At 40.4% G+C, this 16232-nt stretch overlaps 1 protein-coding gene across 1 annotated transcript in view; it reads left to right on the top strand.

The window, feature by feature from the left end:
- The first annotated feature begins 1087 nt into the window (after positions 1 to 1087).
- LOC131242709 (protein STICHEL) overlaps positions 1088 to 16232 on the top strand; it is a 36891-nt gene continuing 21746 nt past the window's right edge. The window contains exon 1 of the mRNA XM_058241532.1: positions 1088 to 1293. The gene's annotated coding sequence lies outside the window, so the exon portion shown is untranslated. The remainder of the gene's footprint in view (positions 1294 to 16232) is intronic.

A 16232-nucleotide genomic window follows, 5' to 3' on the forward strand; every position in this document is an offset into this window, starting at 1 on the left:
TTTAAATCCTTTTGACCGTCCATCTCTTACACAGCCCACCTGACACTTGACCGGCCTGAGCTTCTTCTTAGACTCTCTAAACAGTGCGCCCCACCTGATACACGGTTCTGATGTCCTACGTAGTTGCCGGATTGACATTTATGTCCGCGTGTAGAGGCGAGTGTGGAGATCGCAAGAACCCCAGCGAGCGGGCCCCACAAGTTTCTACATGGAGCAAATGTACCAAATCCTGGCCGTTCATCCGTAGGCCCCACTATAACAATTCTGCGGCCCAAAATCCAGGCGGGTCCTCCCATAAACGAGCCCACATGCACATTGCACAAGGCCCACTGGCTAGTTTTTTTTTTTCTGACCGTCCATTTTCTTCTTTAAACTATGACATACCCAATCAGCGAACCGTCCCTACTTCCAGGATATGGCACCTAATAGCTCTGCGCTTCCAGACGAACGTCTCAGATTACCCGCGCGCATTCAAAGTTGGTACGTGCGCCGCGAGTCAGGATGCGGATGGGCTGCAGAGCCCTGGGCATAAGACTCCTCGAACCTAGGCTCTGTGGGGCCCACCGTGATTTATTTATTATATCCATGCTATCCATCCGTTTCGCCAACTCACTTGAGGGCATTAGCCCAAACACGAGGCAGATCCAAAGCTGGAGTGGACCTCACCGTATGAAACGGCGGGGATAACGATGGGTACCGTTGAAACCTTCTTACGGCCTACTGTGATTTTTATTTTCCATCCAGACCGTTAATAAGTCGAATCCTAGATGGATGAAGTTAAAAAATGAATATCATCTTGATCAAAAACTTATGTCACCCAATTTTTAATAGTTATAATTCAGTCCCTACTTTTTCCTGTTGTGTGGTCTAATTCAGTATTTTATATAACTAATGTTTGGTTTATTTATTTAAAATGATCTGTATAAATGCATGGACGGATAGGATTTAACAAATATATCACGGTGGGTCCCACATCTAAGGGCTGCAGGCAATCTACTTTCGCGATTCCAGACGCGCGAGAGGCACCGTTGCCATTAGTGTAACTACCTAATACAATCCTGTAATAAAGAATCCAAAAGATATTCAATTAAGAATGTAAAAAGAGAACTCCGGCGCGTTTGGAGGGAGTTTTGATTTCATTTTGTCGGAGGCGGCAACTAAAAACCCTAGAAATTTCATCTCTTGTGCAAATATAATCTGTCTGATCCGAAAAATCTACTCTCTGTTGAAATTCATCCACTTCCTTCTCTACATTTCTCACCCTCCCATCACTCCATGCAGTAGAATTAACAGGTGAATTTATTTTTGCCAAAACCTCCCTCTTCTCTTCAATCAAAGCTCAGATCTTTTGCCTTGCATTGGTTGATTTCATGGGTTTTTCTGAATCTTTTGATGCCTATTTACAATACCCATTTCTTGGTTTTTTGAAATCTGTGCTCTGAAAATCTCCTCTTCTTGTAATTCTCAAGTTGTTTTATCTGTTCATTGCTTGAGTTCTTGTGTAAGGTTTGAAAAATGTCTGTAATTAAATGGGTTTTTTAAGTCTGTTTGATGCATGAATAGAAAACCCAGATCATGGTTTTTGTAATTATGCTGCATTAATCTCGATTTCGTCTCAGGCAATCTTATCCGTCCATTACGTGAGTTCGTGTGAAAGAGACCGTCTTCTTTCTTTTTGTTGTGATTGCTGGTGATTCCATGGGTTCTCGGATCCTTTTATAATTAATTACAAAATCTGGAGCATGTTTTTAGTAATTATGCTACTTATATATCATTTATGTTGATTGAAAAAAGAGAAAAAATGGAAAAATCATTTGCATTTCCAGCTATTTTTTATGCCCGATTTCCAAATTTCTTGTGGGTGCTTTGATATGCTTCATTTTATCTGATATTTCTAAGTCTCTCTCTCTCTCTCAATCTCTCTCTTGTGTGTGCGCGTGTAAATTCCAACCCGTTAAGTGCATGTGAAACCCAATGCTTTCAATAGGTAGGCCCAACCATGAGGATCATCTAGTGTAAGTGGGCCACACCATAAAAACAATATGTAGCCATTGATAAATAGCAAAATCTACCACTCGACGAGTGGATATGGCAGATTTTTGCACAAGGTGATCCTCATGGTGGTGCCAACCTATTGGATGGGTTCAATGTCTACATATTGTTTTTAACATCCCCAAACCCTTTAAACAGTCCATGGTGTGATCTAAGCTTCCGATCAATAGCATGAAAACAGACAGTCAAGATTGACCTGAGAAACAAATAGTTCCAATCATCATCTTGAAACACCTAGTAGGTAGAATCCCACTATGTATTTCTTATGATTATAAGTAACACTTTGATTTGATGATTCTAACCATGTGATTAATGGCTCATAAACAATGGGCTATTGTAACAAAATGGCTCATTCAAATGGTTTTAGGATCATCTTATCAGAGCGATTCTTGCACCATGGTTTGTTCCTACTTGTATGAATGAATGAATGGTTCAGATTGACGATAGGTACCCAGTGTGCTGTTTAAAAGGTTTGGGGATGTTGCTAATGTCCCCATGAAGGTGGGGACACCAGCAAAACCATGTGCTTTTGATAGTGTATGAAGCATTAGTCTCCTTTTAAATTCATGCAATCTTATCAATCCTCCCAAAATCTTTTGAAAGCTAAGCTCTTCTTATTATATTTCAGTTATTAAAGGGATAAAAAAAGAGCAAAGGAGGAAAGGCTCCTCTACATTTTGAGCTTATTCTATATGTTCAATTAAAATAGATCTTGCGGGAGTTTTGTTATTCTTCATTTTATTTGATCAATTGTTATTATTGCTTTTTTGATATTTGCATGGGTTTTGTGAATGTTTGGTGCCTAATCAGGCACCTGCATCTCTCTCTCTCTCTCAAAAAAAAAAAGAAGAGAAGGCAACCCTTGTTCTGTTTTGGATAATGTATGCATCATTAGTCTCCATTTCGTTTCATGCCTTCTTATCAGTACTTTTCTTAATATCCTTTGCAATGTAAGCTCTTTATATATATATATATATATATAAAATTTTAGCCATCCTTATTGGCAATTTCATGGGTTTCTCTGAATCTTTTGACCCTAATCAGAAATTCTAGATCATGTTTATCCATATTTAGGAAATCGTACCATATTCTGGCATAGGATTGCATATCACAGACGTGCACACATCTAGCTCGCATGCAGCTTTTTGTTTCATGCATTCTTCTCAGTACTTTTCTTAATATCCTTTGCAATGTAAGCTCTTTTTATTTTAGCCATCCTTATTGGTAATTTTGTGGGTTTCTTTGAATCTTTTGACGGCTAATCAGAAATTTCAGATCATGTTGATCCATATCTAGGAAATTATACCATATTCTGGTGTAGGATTGCATATCACAGACACGCACACATCTAGCTCACATGCAGCATGCATGTTGATCCAGACTGTTCAAATCACGTGGTCCATCATGGATGGAGCATGGCCAAAAATCACACCAATAGAACAACCCAACTGTTTGTCATTCTCTGTTAAACTGTTGATTATTTACCTTCCCCTATACATTTGGTGGTCAAACAGTGGTCTGCATTAACATTTATCATATATGGTTATGCCACCTGTATATGGATGACATTTGCCTGTATATTATCTACTATACCTTGTGTGTGTATGGTACAATGCTGCTTAATCTCCTTTGAACTTCAAGCTATCTTGTCAGTGCATATTTTTTGCAAGTTGCGCTCCAAAAGTGCACCATCTACACTTCAAGTGCATGATGTGGCCAGGTCAATGATTCGAACGGTGTGAATTGATACACACACACACACAGAGACACATACACACACACACATCTCTCTCTCTCTCTCTCTCTCTCTACACGCACACACACACACACACACCCCTATCTCCCATCTCTCGACACAGACATACATATAATGGCACACCCACCTATGATGTTTGTGTATGATGCTACGAGCACTCACCGACACGAGTGTGGAGGCTCATTTATGGATGTAGCCATTTTTTGCATTTTGTATATACGAGATTTGTCAATATGGGTGGAGACATTTGGAAGGATCAAGAGTCTTGTTGTGTAGTGTAGAGAATTATTCTACACTATGGTAGAGTTGTGTAGAGATCTCTGGATGGTTTTGAAGTTCTTTAGTGAATTTTGGTAGTTAGAATAGTGTGAAAGATTCTAAAAAGACTCTAGAGGATTCCTAACCATTGAATGAATGCCACATGGCACAATACCAACCATTGATATAAGTAATTTAGAGAGTTCTTGGCTTTTTACATGGGAGTAGGTCAAAACAATTATTTGCACCCCCTCATTTGGGACTTAGGTCCTTGAAGTTCCAATCTTTTCTCCTATAGTGCAAAACAATTATTCGCACCCCCTCTCTTGGTGTTTTCTTGCATTCTCACCAAGTCCGTGGGTGTTGAGCTTGGTAGTGCAAGTGGGAGTTTGGTTGACTTGAGTAGCATTGTGGCATTGGGCTAGTGCTGCACGGGTGAGGGTGCTAAGGAATCAATAAGTCCATGACAACAGGTTGTCCTAATCATCTAATCTAATCACATATGCAAAGAGGGTCTTTTCTTGTTACTCCAATTTGCAAGGATTAGCTTTGAATTAGGCATCCTCTTTCTTAACATTGAATTCATGGCCTGAACCCCTCAACCAACACCCAATTTCAAGCCAAAATCTATCCTAGGACCCTTTGAAGCCTACCTAATGAAGAAGTAGAGGTGTGGGATTGATGTAGGATAATGGAAACTACCCTAGGATGCAAGACGAGAGATCAATTTACACATTAATTTCAACAATCAACTTGTAAAATCAAACATAGCCACATAATAAATTTAAAAAATTAGATTTATTATATGAATGTCCTAGGTTATCACATGCGCGGTGCACAAAAATATAAAATAATTCAAGAGTGACCTACTTTGAAGTATGGACTTCCAATTCGGTGTAGGTGGTGCAACAACCACGTGGATAGATAATGATGTAAGCAAAATTTTGGTTTAGAGGAAAGCTTCACAAGAAATTCATATTTTCATTAGGGATTCAAGGAATTTTAGTACTCTGCCTCTGTAATCTAAGTGTTGTTTGACTTTGGCTTGTTCTTTCACTTCACGAGGTATTTCTGATATCCTCAATGGCGGGTAAGGACCGCTTGGTGGTTCAGAACATCTTCGATCTCTTCTTTCCAACCAGGTAGTGATGGAAGAGAAGATAATGGGTGAGAAGTAAAGTTAGGTAAAGGCAATGGGTAGGGGCTGGGGTTAGGAACACCATCATCTAAAATATGAGAAAGGTTTGTAGGAGGGTTATAAGATGGATGTGTGGGTCCGTCACATGGCACAAGGTCCTCTATGTTGAATGTTGCACTAATGCCCATGTCAGATGGAAGATCCATCATGTATGCATTAGGCTCGCTCTTGTCAAAAATTTTATATGGACGTGCACTGTGGGCATGCAATTCCCTCATGGTTCTCTGTGTGAATCGTTCGAGCCTAATGTGGACCATGACGTAATCACCCCCTGAAACTCTTTAAACCTATGATGTGAATCTGCAAAGATTTTATAATGTTGATTACTAGCATTAATGCGCTTATTGATTTCACCATGCAAATGATGAATATGTCGTGCAAATGCTTATGCGGATTCAGATGGCATATGTGAAATGGACATGGGTATGAGATCTATAGATGTTCTAAGCTTGTACTGAAATACTATCTTAAATGGACTCATTCCTGTGGACTTATTGATGGAATTGTTGTATGCAAATTTGGCTTTGGGCAAAATCGCATCTGAGGTCCTAATATGGTCTCCTACCAGACATTTTAGCAGTTTCCCTAAGCTTTAATTGACAACTTCTGTCTGATCATTAGTCTGACGATTGTATGTCGAAGAGAATTGTAACTTAGTTCCAATCATGTGCCATAGAGTTTTTTAAAAATAACTCATAAACTGCACATCTCGATCTTGCACAATGGTCTTTGGCAAACCATGCAGACGAATTATCTCCCCAAAGAATATTTTAGCCATGTTAGTAGCATCAGATGTTTTAGAACATGGGAGAAAGTGAGCTATATTCAGAAAAACGGTTCACAACTACTAAAATGGAATTGTGATTTTTAATCGTCTTAGGGAGCCCAAGCATGAAATCTATACTAATATCAACCCATGAGGTGTGAGGGACTAGCAAAGGTGTATATAAATCAGTGTTATGCTTTCTTTGCTTTGCCAGCTAACAAGTCCTACATTGCCCTACAATGTTAGCCATATCTCGCTTGAGACTTGGCCAATAAAAGCGCTCCTCTACAAGGGCAATAGTCATGTCATGCCTAAAATGACCAGCTATCCCTGTAGCATGAAGCTCCCAGACAAGAAAGTCACGGAGGGATGTATGGGGTATACACAATGTATCATATCTAAACAAAAACTCATTGACTAGGACGAACTCACTACTACCCCTAGACTGACCATCTAACAACGATATGTACACCTCTCCAAAATTTGGACAACTATGATAATTTTCCTTTAAATGCTCAAACCCAGTGACTTCAACGCTCATGGAGTGGAGTAATGCAACCCTATGATTCAACGCATCGGCATGTTTATCCTCAACCCCGGCCTTGTGCTTCAACACAAAAGTGTACTCTTGGAGAAATTGGATCCACTTGGCATACCTCGGGTTCAACTTCTTTTACGAGTTGAGATATTGTAAAGCCTCATGGTCAGAGAATAAGACGAACTCCCGTGGTAATGGATAATGTTGTCAATGGTGCAAGGACTGCACTACTGCACAGAATTCCTTGTCATAGGTAGAATACTTTTGTTTTGCCTTATTTAGTTATTCGTTAAAGAAAGCGACATGGTGCCCTTTTTGACTAAGCACTCCACCTATACCTATACTGGACGCATCACAAGTGACCTCAAAAGCCTTAGAAAAATTTGAAAGATGCATAACAGGAGCTTCAGTCATCTTGACCTTAATCTCTTTGAACGCCCTAGAGGATGCTTTATTCCATTGGAACTCCTCATTTTTAATGCAATTAGTAATGGGAGCTATGATGGAACCAAATCCTCTAATGAATCGTCTATAAAAGGTGGCTAAGGTATGAAAGTTACACACTTCATGAATATTACGCGGCTTAGGCCAACTAACTATGGCCTTGACTTTCTCAGGATCTGTAGGCATGCCCTTAGATGACACAATAAAACCTAAGAAGATGACACTACTAGACAAAAATGAATACTTTTTGAGATTAGCATATAATTTCTTTGCTCTAAGGATCCCACATACTTGCCTCAGATGGTGGAGGTGTTGTTCCTTAGTTATGCTATAAATAAGGATGTCGTCAAAGTACACGAGTAGGAACTTCCCCATGAAGGGTCTCAACACCTGGGTCATCACCTGCATAAAGGTACTTGGGGTATTAGTCAGCCCAAAAGGCATGACTAGGCACTTGTACAACCCATCATTCATCTTGAAGTTCGTTTTCCACTCATCACCTGAGCAAATACGAATTCGGTGTTACTCACTCTTGAGGTTTATTGTGGAGAAAATTTTGGCATTGGCCACCATGTCCAACATATCGACAAGACGCCGTATAGGAAACAAATACTTAATGGCAATCTTGTTGATGGCCTTGCTATCCACACACATATGTCACATGCCATCCTTTTTGGGTGTTAGAAGGGTGAGCATGACACATGTGTTTATGCTCTCCTGAATGAACTTTTTCATAAGAAGCTCATCAACTTGCTTTTTGAGTTTTGCATGCTCTGTAGGGTTCATTCTATAATGAAGAAGGTTTGGGAGAGTCGACTTAGGGACTAGATCAATGGCATGTTGGATGTCCCTCATAGGTGAGCTCGTTAGGAAAGACATTACGAACCCGTCCATCATGGAAATCATCTAACTAGGCAACTCTACAGAAACTTGGAGGGTAGCCTCTCTAGTCACAAGCAAGGTGTTCTAAAACGGTAACGGTGGCTGTAATAGCCACCACCGTTACCGTTATGATATGGGCCATGATGGCCCCTGTATCGGCCGTCACGACCATTTTTTATTTTTTGAAAAAAAAATGTTATAGGACCATTACGGGGCTATTACGACCTTTTTTTTTTTGTAACGGTTGTTTTAGCTGTTTTGACCCTGTAATGTGTAACAATTATGATTGTTATCTTTATGTAACGGCCTTTACGTAACCAATTTTGAATACTTTGGTCACGAGGGCATGCACCACTGAATTCTTCCTAGTCTCTCTTTTAAATTCTTTTGCATTAATGATATGAAGAGATTTAGGTTTGGAATTCCTCGAAGTTCCAAGATCACCCTTTTTTGTGGCCTCCTTCTTTTCCTTTATGCTCTTGGGTGGAAGAGGACTCAATCTAATTTTCTTGCCCTTAAATATGAATGTGCAAATATTCGAGCGACTGGATATTGTAACATCAAAGTCAAATAACCAGGGCCTACCCAAGATGATGTGGCCGACATCCATGGGAACCACATCTCACCACTAGGCATTTGACTACTGCGAGAGTGTGGGTCTCTTGATCATCAAACTCCTCATCACTGGCATTGATATTAGGCTTATTTTCCTCTACGTCACAATTGTCCTCGTCATCCTCATCTGCCTAATCTATCATAAGAGATCCCTTTATTTGTTTGGGCATTTGCGATGTGACCATAACCATTGCAACGGAAACACTGCATGTGCTCACTTCCCTTCGAACTAGTGCCGACTAGACTCTTACCTTTAACATCTCTATTATATGTGGGAGCACCATTTGTGGCTTTGGTTTGGCTCTCAGGGTTAGGTTTGGCTCCTTGAGGAGTAACCCTGCCACTGGCATCACGAGACCTAAATCGCTTCATAGTCTGTTGCATTAGGTATTGCTTAAGCTCCTTTACCCTAAGGTAGGCCTCCTCTAGTGTACCAACATCATGAGGGATGACCTCACGCCTAATCGCAGGGCGCAGGCCCGTCCTAAAACGAGACAGGGTCACAGTAGGGGACTTATCGACATCACATTGCATCATGTACTCCTTGAATCTCTTGAGGTAATCCAATATAAACATCGATCCTTGCCTTAAGGACTGCCATTGGTCCAAAAGGCGATCACAATAAGAGAGTGGGATGTATTTTCTTTAAGTTCTTTCATCTCAATCCATGATGTAATGGGTTCATCTCCACGCCGCTCTGCCTTTCATTCTGTATTGGTCCAGAACAACTTGGCTTGACCTGTTAACTTCATTTTAGCGAACCTCATTCGACATCGATTTGACATATCATGCCACTCGAAAAAGTGGTTCATGTCAGCTAGCTAGTCAAGGAAATGCTTCGGGTTCAAGCGATCATCAAAACCGGGAGCATCGACTTTGACGCTCTTCATAACCCTCTCCTCAGGGTCGTAACGATCTAGTGACTCTCCATGTAGAGCGTGAGCACGCGGTCCTACATGACTTCATGACCAAAGTTCCTATTATGAGGGTTTTACTGGAATTGTACCCTACTCAATTGGGTCTTCATCCGCTAGCTCTCCTGTCCGGGACTGGTTGTCTTCCTTGGTGATGGGGGTACCGTGACAGGTAACTTCTAGCCGCGTGATACGTTGGCTATTGTTAGTCATTTGCGCGGCAGTGGTCTTATTATGCGTTTCAATGGTTGTCAAACGACAGTTAATTTTTTCGAGAGCCTTGGCAATCTGATATGTGTTCGTGGTTGAGAGTAGACCAAAACCACAACCTGTTCGCGTTTGCATACACTAAATGACCCTAATGAGAGAACTTACTAAATGTGTACTATATGATGAATGTCGTGCAAAAATCAGATTTGATGATGCTCAATGTAATGCTATATGATGCTCATGTATTTTATGTATGACGACCCTTGGTACTTTAAACCCTGTGGACAGCCCTAGAATGATTTTAATATGGCTAAAACTGAAAATTTAGCAAATATGTGTCTTAAAGTCACTAAATCTGAAAATTCCAGCAATATAGGACTTTGAAAATACCCAAGCAGGAAATTCAGCAAGCTAAATTAAAAAATTCAGCAAGCTACATGCAACCTGTATGCTCTACTATGGGTATATGAGTTTTGTCAAACGCCTACCCTATGCTAGACCTAGGCTCTGATACCAAATTTAATGTAGGATAATCAAAACTATCATAGGATGCAATATGAAGATCAATTTGCATATTAATTTCAGCAATCAACTTGTAAAATCAAACATAGCCACATGATAGATTCGAAAATTTAGATTTATAATACGAAGGTCATAGGTTATCACATACGCAGTGCATGAAAATATAAAATAATTCAAGAGTGGCTTATTTGGAAGTAGTTATTTCCAATCTAGTGTGAGTAGTGCAACGAGCACATGGATAGATAATGATGTAAGTAAAATTATGGTTTGGGTGAAAGCTTCACAAAAAATTCAGATTTTTATTAGGGTTTTGGATTCATGGATGGGGATTTAGGATTGGGGTTTCTAGGGATTTAAATGATCTAGGAATTATGGAGGTTTGGAGGGAAATTAAAGAGGGAACACACCAAACGGGGGGCTCACACGTGGCTGCTCGTACAGACGCACATGCGAGTCCACACGTGGCTAGGTAAAGGGGAAGAAAGAGAGAAGAGAAGAATACCTTGAGGGAGAAGAGAGGAACAATGCACCTTGAGGAATCCACCACCACACATGCATCTATCCTTTCACAATTCACTTGGAAGGGAGGGTTTCTCACAAACCCTAAAACATAAGGGGAAAAATTCTTTCGCACAAGAGAGCCTCTCTTTTTTATTTCTTCTCAATAACACCACAAGGGTTGGACCTCTACCCTCCCGTGCTTTTATAATTAAAAATTTGGAATAATTACAACTATGCCACACTTAAGTGAAATAGCCCATCATTTAAAAAAAGAAAACTAAAACACTTATTATCAATCTCATCCATCAAATAAATCCTAAAATAACAAAAAATAAAAAGGAATCAAGATCAGAGTCCAAGGGGCTCAGATTTGGTGTCTGATGGCCTGATTGCGAGATCCAATCGTCGGAGCGACATAAAATAAAAATCGTCTGATTAGAATAGTCTCCTAAGCAGCCCACATCCATCATCCTAGAGTGGGGTCATCCTGATGCACGTCCAATGCATGTGGGGTCTTCAAAATGGCCCGACGGGCCTCATCTTTAAGGAAAGTTGTGCTGATGTGGGTGATCGCCTTCCTCTTTGGTTCACCAGAGTAAGTCCTCTGATGTCCCCATCAGGGACCTAGCCTATTGAAGACTAGGGCTCACACCCGTTTTATTTTCTTAGGATAATCAGTGTGTAAATCCAATTTTTGAACCATAGAGAAATCTCTTTGTCAAGGTTTTTATGACTAGGCAATCCAATTTATGTGACAGATACCTTGATTTTTTTATACATCAGAGTCATGGAAATTGGCCCGTTTTAATAAACTTTCCCCTATTAATCTCCACTATGTTTTTTAATTAACTAATGGACTATTCTAAACCCCCTAAAGCCCCTTAGGTAGTGCCATGTGTCCTTGCATAAATCCTTTTTTCCTTAATCTATTACTTAAGAACATCAATTTTCTCTACAAAATAGAGATCATCTAATAGAGCTAACGCATGTAGGCTTTTTTTCCTCTCATATACTCCCGTTTTAGAGTATATGAGCATGAAGAAGAAATCATGTAAGGAAGGGGATTCTTATTTGTACAAATGGTACTTCGAACTTGGAACGAGCATGAAGAAATTGATGATACTTCTTTATCTTTTGAGTTGTTCTGCCGGATCGGTCGCTCAAGATTTTTGGTCTCCACCCGGACCCGATGAAAAAAATTGGATCCCTTATGGATTTGTTGAGAATGATTCTGATCTAGTTCATGGCCTATTAGAATTAAAAGTAGAAGGCGCTCTGGTGGGATCTTCACGGATAGAAAAAGATTGCAGTCAGTTTGATAATCTTTGATATCAAATCCCATTTTTGTTTTTCATTACACACACACACACACACACACACACCTGCGCACCTTCTTATGTGAGCACCTGTGTGCACCTTTGCACATGTGTCATGGGCACAAAATCTGAACGGTCCACGTGATGTGGAACCCCTTGAAACTCCATGGGCCCAACTTTTAGCCCGATACAAAACTCTGCTTGGCCATGGCAAAAGGAAACAATTTCCTCCCTTGATTTGCATTTCTCTTTGCTATGGCCCACTAGAGTTTTGTATCAGGCTGAAAATTGGGCTGTTATAGTTTCAAGGGGTGCTGCATCATGTGGACCATTCAGATTTTGTGCTTATGACACATGTGCAAAGGTGTGCACGGGTGCTCATGTAAGAAGGTGCTTGGGTGAGCATTCCTCTCTCTCTCTCTCTCTATATATATATATATATATATTTGCCCCTAGAAGAAGAGCGGAGTACTTTAATAGAAATAGATCATTGAAACTGATTTTCAACCATGGTTTTAAACACTTTAAAGTACATCAATACTAAACAAAGATGTCTTTGATCTTTGCTTTGAGTTCCCATCCTTGCAGCTAACTTCCATTGTCTCTCCTTGGAAATCCAGCAGAAAATCCTATGAAAGATAGAGAAAGAAGAAGAAGAAAAGAGTGAATGTGATGCAGGACATGAAAATTAACTATGATATGCAAGATCTTAGGCTTTAGATCAAAATAATTCAGAAACATTCACATAAAATTTCCACATCCTACACAAAAGTTCAACCATTCAAGCAAGGGGAATCTGTGCGGGTCCAGGCCTATACATGTTAAGGCTGGATCAATAGAAATTATAAGCCAAACGATACTCAAAGGGAGGTAAAACTCATCCACACATGCACAATAATCAGTCTTTAATCCAAGAGATTCACTAATTTCAATTTAGAGAATCCTAGGATTAGAAAAGGGCCAAACAAATTGAAAATAATGTAATCTAGGGTTAGGGTTATGGAAAATAAGTATGAGAGAGATAAAATAGGCAAAAATTCTAAACCTGGCAATAGTCCACGCGCGCGGACAGCGGGCCAGGCCTGACGCACGTGGGCAGGGGCCTGGCCGCACGTGTGAGGGGGCCCCGAATGCGAAAAATGCCTCCTTCGCTCTATTCGGCCAGGTGAGGGCTTCAAAACCCCAAGTTTCGTGTTGATTGGATGCGTGGTATGTGCATGGTGGTCCGCCAAAGTTTCAACTTTCTTGTAGGGCCAGATTCTGGAAATCGGCTGTAAGGAGAAGAATTGCTGCAAAAGGTGATGGATTCGAAGCGAAGATGGTTGTAGAAGTTGAGAAGAATGTGTGATAGGAGATGGGCGGATCAGGATAGATGTAGCTTTGCACTACGGTAGTTAGTCCTTCGATAAAGGGTGGGCTTCGCACTCAATTGGATTTTTACAACTCAAGAAGTCAAAGGAGTAGAAAAATGCAGGAATTTTTATTAATCTTCAACGAGAAAAAGAACTATAAGGGATGCCTCTTTATAAGAAAACCCTATACCTCAAAACTCGCATCATGTGCGCAATCTATTACTTGGCGATGAAGTAATAAAAAATAATAACTAATCAAAATAATCTAAACCGCTCATGATATTTTAAATAACAATAATAAGCAAAACTTAAAATAAGAGATTAATTGGACTAGTGGGCCACGATCATGAGACCCATGATGAGCTTTACTTGACTATCAGGCCCACTCTAACGAACAAAAACTCAGTCTTCTAACTAGGAGGCCTTCCTTGGACGTCGTTATCGAGCCAGATCGACGGTGGGGCCCTCTTTCTCCTTGTGTACTTACGTAGGGGGGTGACGTGCGTGTGCATGTGCGAGTGATGTCCCCATCAGAATAGAAAAGAGGAGAAAGGACTGGGCTTCAAGAACCTGGTAATCCCCCACCACAGGCTAAGGAGATTGCCTCAACCTGTTGGGGTTTTGAGTAATGCTTCTAGTAACTTCAAGGATAAGAGGATTTACATGATCTTCCTAGTTCCTTCCCTCCCAAACCTCCCAGTTTGATAAGAAGAGAGTTGAAGGTTGTCGAGACCCTCAATTGCAAGATCATCTCGTGAAGATGGAGTTCACATTGCTCAGCGTGACAGATTCAATTGGTAGAGACTGTGCATTGACATAACCATGGAAGGGGCCCAACACTTTCCTTCACCATCACCGAGTCCCTTGCCCAAAATTCTTTCAGGGGAAGGCCATATCAGTTGGAGTCATTTCGGCCTCTAGCCATTTTGGAGTCATTTCGGAGATGAGGAGGCTGATCAGACGACCATCCTCCTTTCGTGCCTCCACCATTCAGCCCCATTTTAGGAGAAGTGTACTCTCTTATCTGGAAGTTTCATCCATCCAAACTTTTTCTGTCAAGTCCCTCCATGCTAAACTGACCCCACAAGTTCCTCATCCTCCCTTCAGCCACATCCTACTTGCTTGGTTCTCCGGTGCCACTGCCCCCCGCCCCCCAAGGTGGCTGCATTTGCTTGGCTAGTTGGTAAAAGCTGTATTCTTACCATATAGATAGTCTGCGCAAAAGATTTATGATGCTTCCTAACATCTGCTTGCTGTGCTATGAGGAGGCTAAATCAGTCAACCATCTTTTCATCCACTTTGCGTTCTCGAGGGAGGTGTGGTGCGGTGTGTTTCGTTCGCTTAACGTCCTCTGGGTCATACCGGAGACTATCGAAGATCTATTTTGTTCTTGGTTCGCTGAGGGGGGAGGCTGGGAGGGGGAAAGAAACGTAAGAAATCCTGGGATTTCTCTCTTGGCCATCCTTTGGTGCATCTGGACTGAGCACAACAACTGCTGTTTCGATAACAAAAGCTGTGCGACTGTAGGGGTTCTTAACAGGGTCTTCAATTCAGTGAGAGAATGGCTCTATAACTAGTTCGGGGTTATAGCCCTTTTGGGCCTTCTGTATTTTTCTCACGTTTTTGTGTTTTGCTGCTCTCTGTTCTCTGGCTCTTTTGCCCTTTAATAAAATTCAGTATCTTTCAAAAAAATAAATAAATTGGAGTCATTTTCAAAATCAAACTGAGGAGATATTTGATATCTTGGGTATTCCAGCCAACCTTGGTACCTACGTCACCTGATGAATTTAGGTAGTGGCTAATCAAAATTTTCTATACTTAAAAATTGTTCTGTTTCACATATACACTACCACGGTAGAGTATGGGATAGTTTCTCCAAGCCTTCTTTACATTTTGAGCTATTTCATTGGTGCATTTGCCTAAGCTAGAAGCTCAGATAGTCATTATTTAGTTTGTGGTTTTATATGGTATTCTCGTGGGTCTGATGAGTCATGTCATGGGATGTCTAATTACATAAACCACCAGATCACATTGTTGGTCATGTATGCTCCCAAAAAAAATAAGAACTTTTTTTTTTTTCTTGTTTTGTTTTTTCGTTTTTTTTTGGTAGCCTTGGAAGTAGGAAACCCTAAGGTGTGGTAAGGTAAGGCAAGCAGGGCTCGAAGCCCTTATCAGTCCCTCGCGGGGAAGCATCTCTATCAGCTCACCTGATGAGCTGGGGACAAATTTACTTTTCATTTCAAGTTAATTTAGCACTTCATTTCAGAAGTTTCTAGAGAGCTGACACTTCGTACAATTTACTGTTGTTATTGGTTACTGTCATTGGGTTTTGGTGAGTCTTTAGATGCCTGAATCTGAAGCCAAGAAGGTATTTTGGTAATTCATGCTTGAAAAATTCCTGTTTATTTTGTGTTGTTTCCATTCCTGCATAAAATTGAATGAATTCCATTCAACTTCTTTAATATCATAATTGGAAAGCCCATATCTCATTTTTCTTTGAGATTTCTTGTGTTATGTTTGGTTTACTATTATTATTATTTATTATTTTTCATAATTGCCTAATTGGTAACCAAGCATGCAAATGTGGCTTTCTGTTTTTTGGTTTGGATTTTAATGCTGGTGTTACTGGTAGCTCTGTGGACTTTTATTGGCTTGAATTTGAAAAGGACTGGTGGGTAGAATTTTTGCATTTTTGAAATGCTTTGGAGGATATTGCAGACATTTCTTGAGTGTATTTCACATGAGAATGCTGGGTTAGATGTAATTGTTTGTGGTATTGACTTTTCATTTTATTACATAATTTTCAAGCTTAAACAAACATCATCATCATGTGAGTTTTCTACGGCCATCTTATCAGACAGTGGAGACTTCCGTTCTCGGCTAACTTCTTGCTCCCTGTGATTGCTTT

The sequence above is a fragment of the Magnolia sinica genome, chromosome 4 (genome assembly GCF_029962835.1).
Source record: "Magnolia sinica isolate HGM2019 chromosome 4, MsV1, whole genome shotgun sequence".
Classification (NCBI taxonomy): Eukaryota; Viridiplantae; Streptophyta; class Magnoliopsida; order Magnoliales; family Magnoliaceae; genus Magnolia; species Magnolia sinica.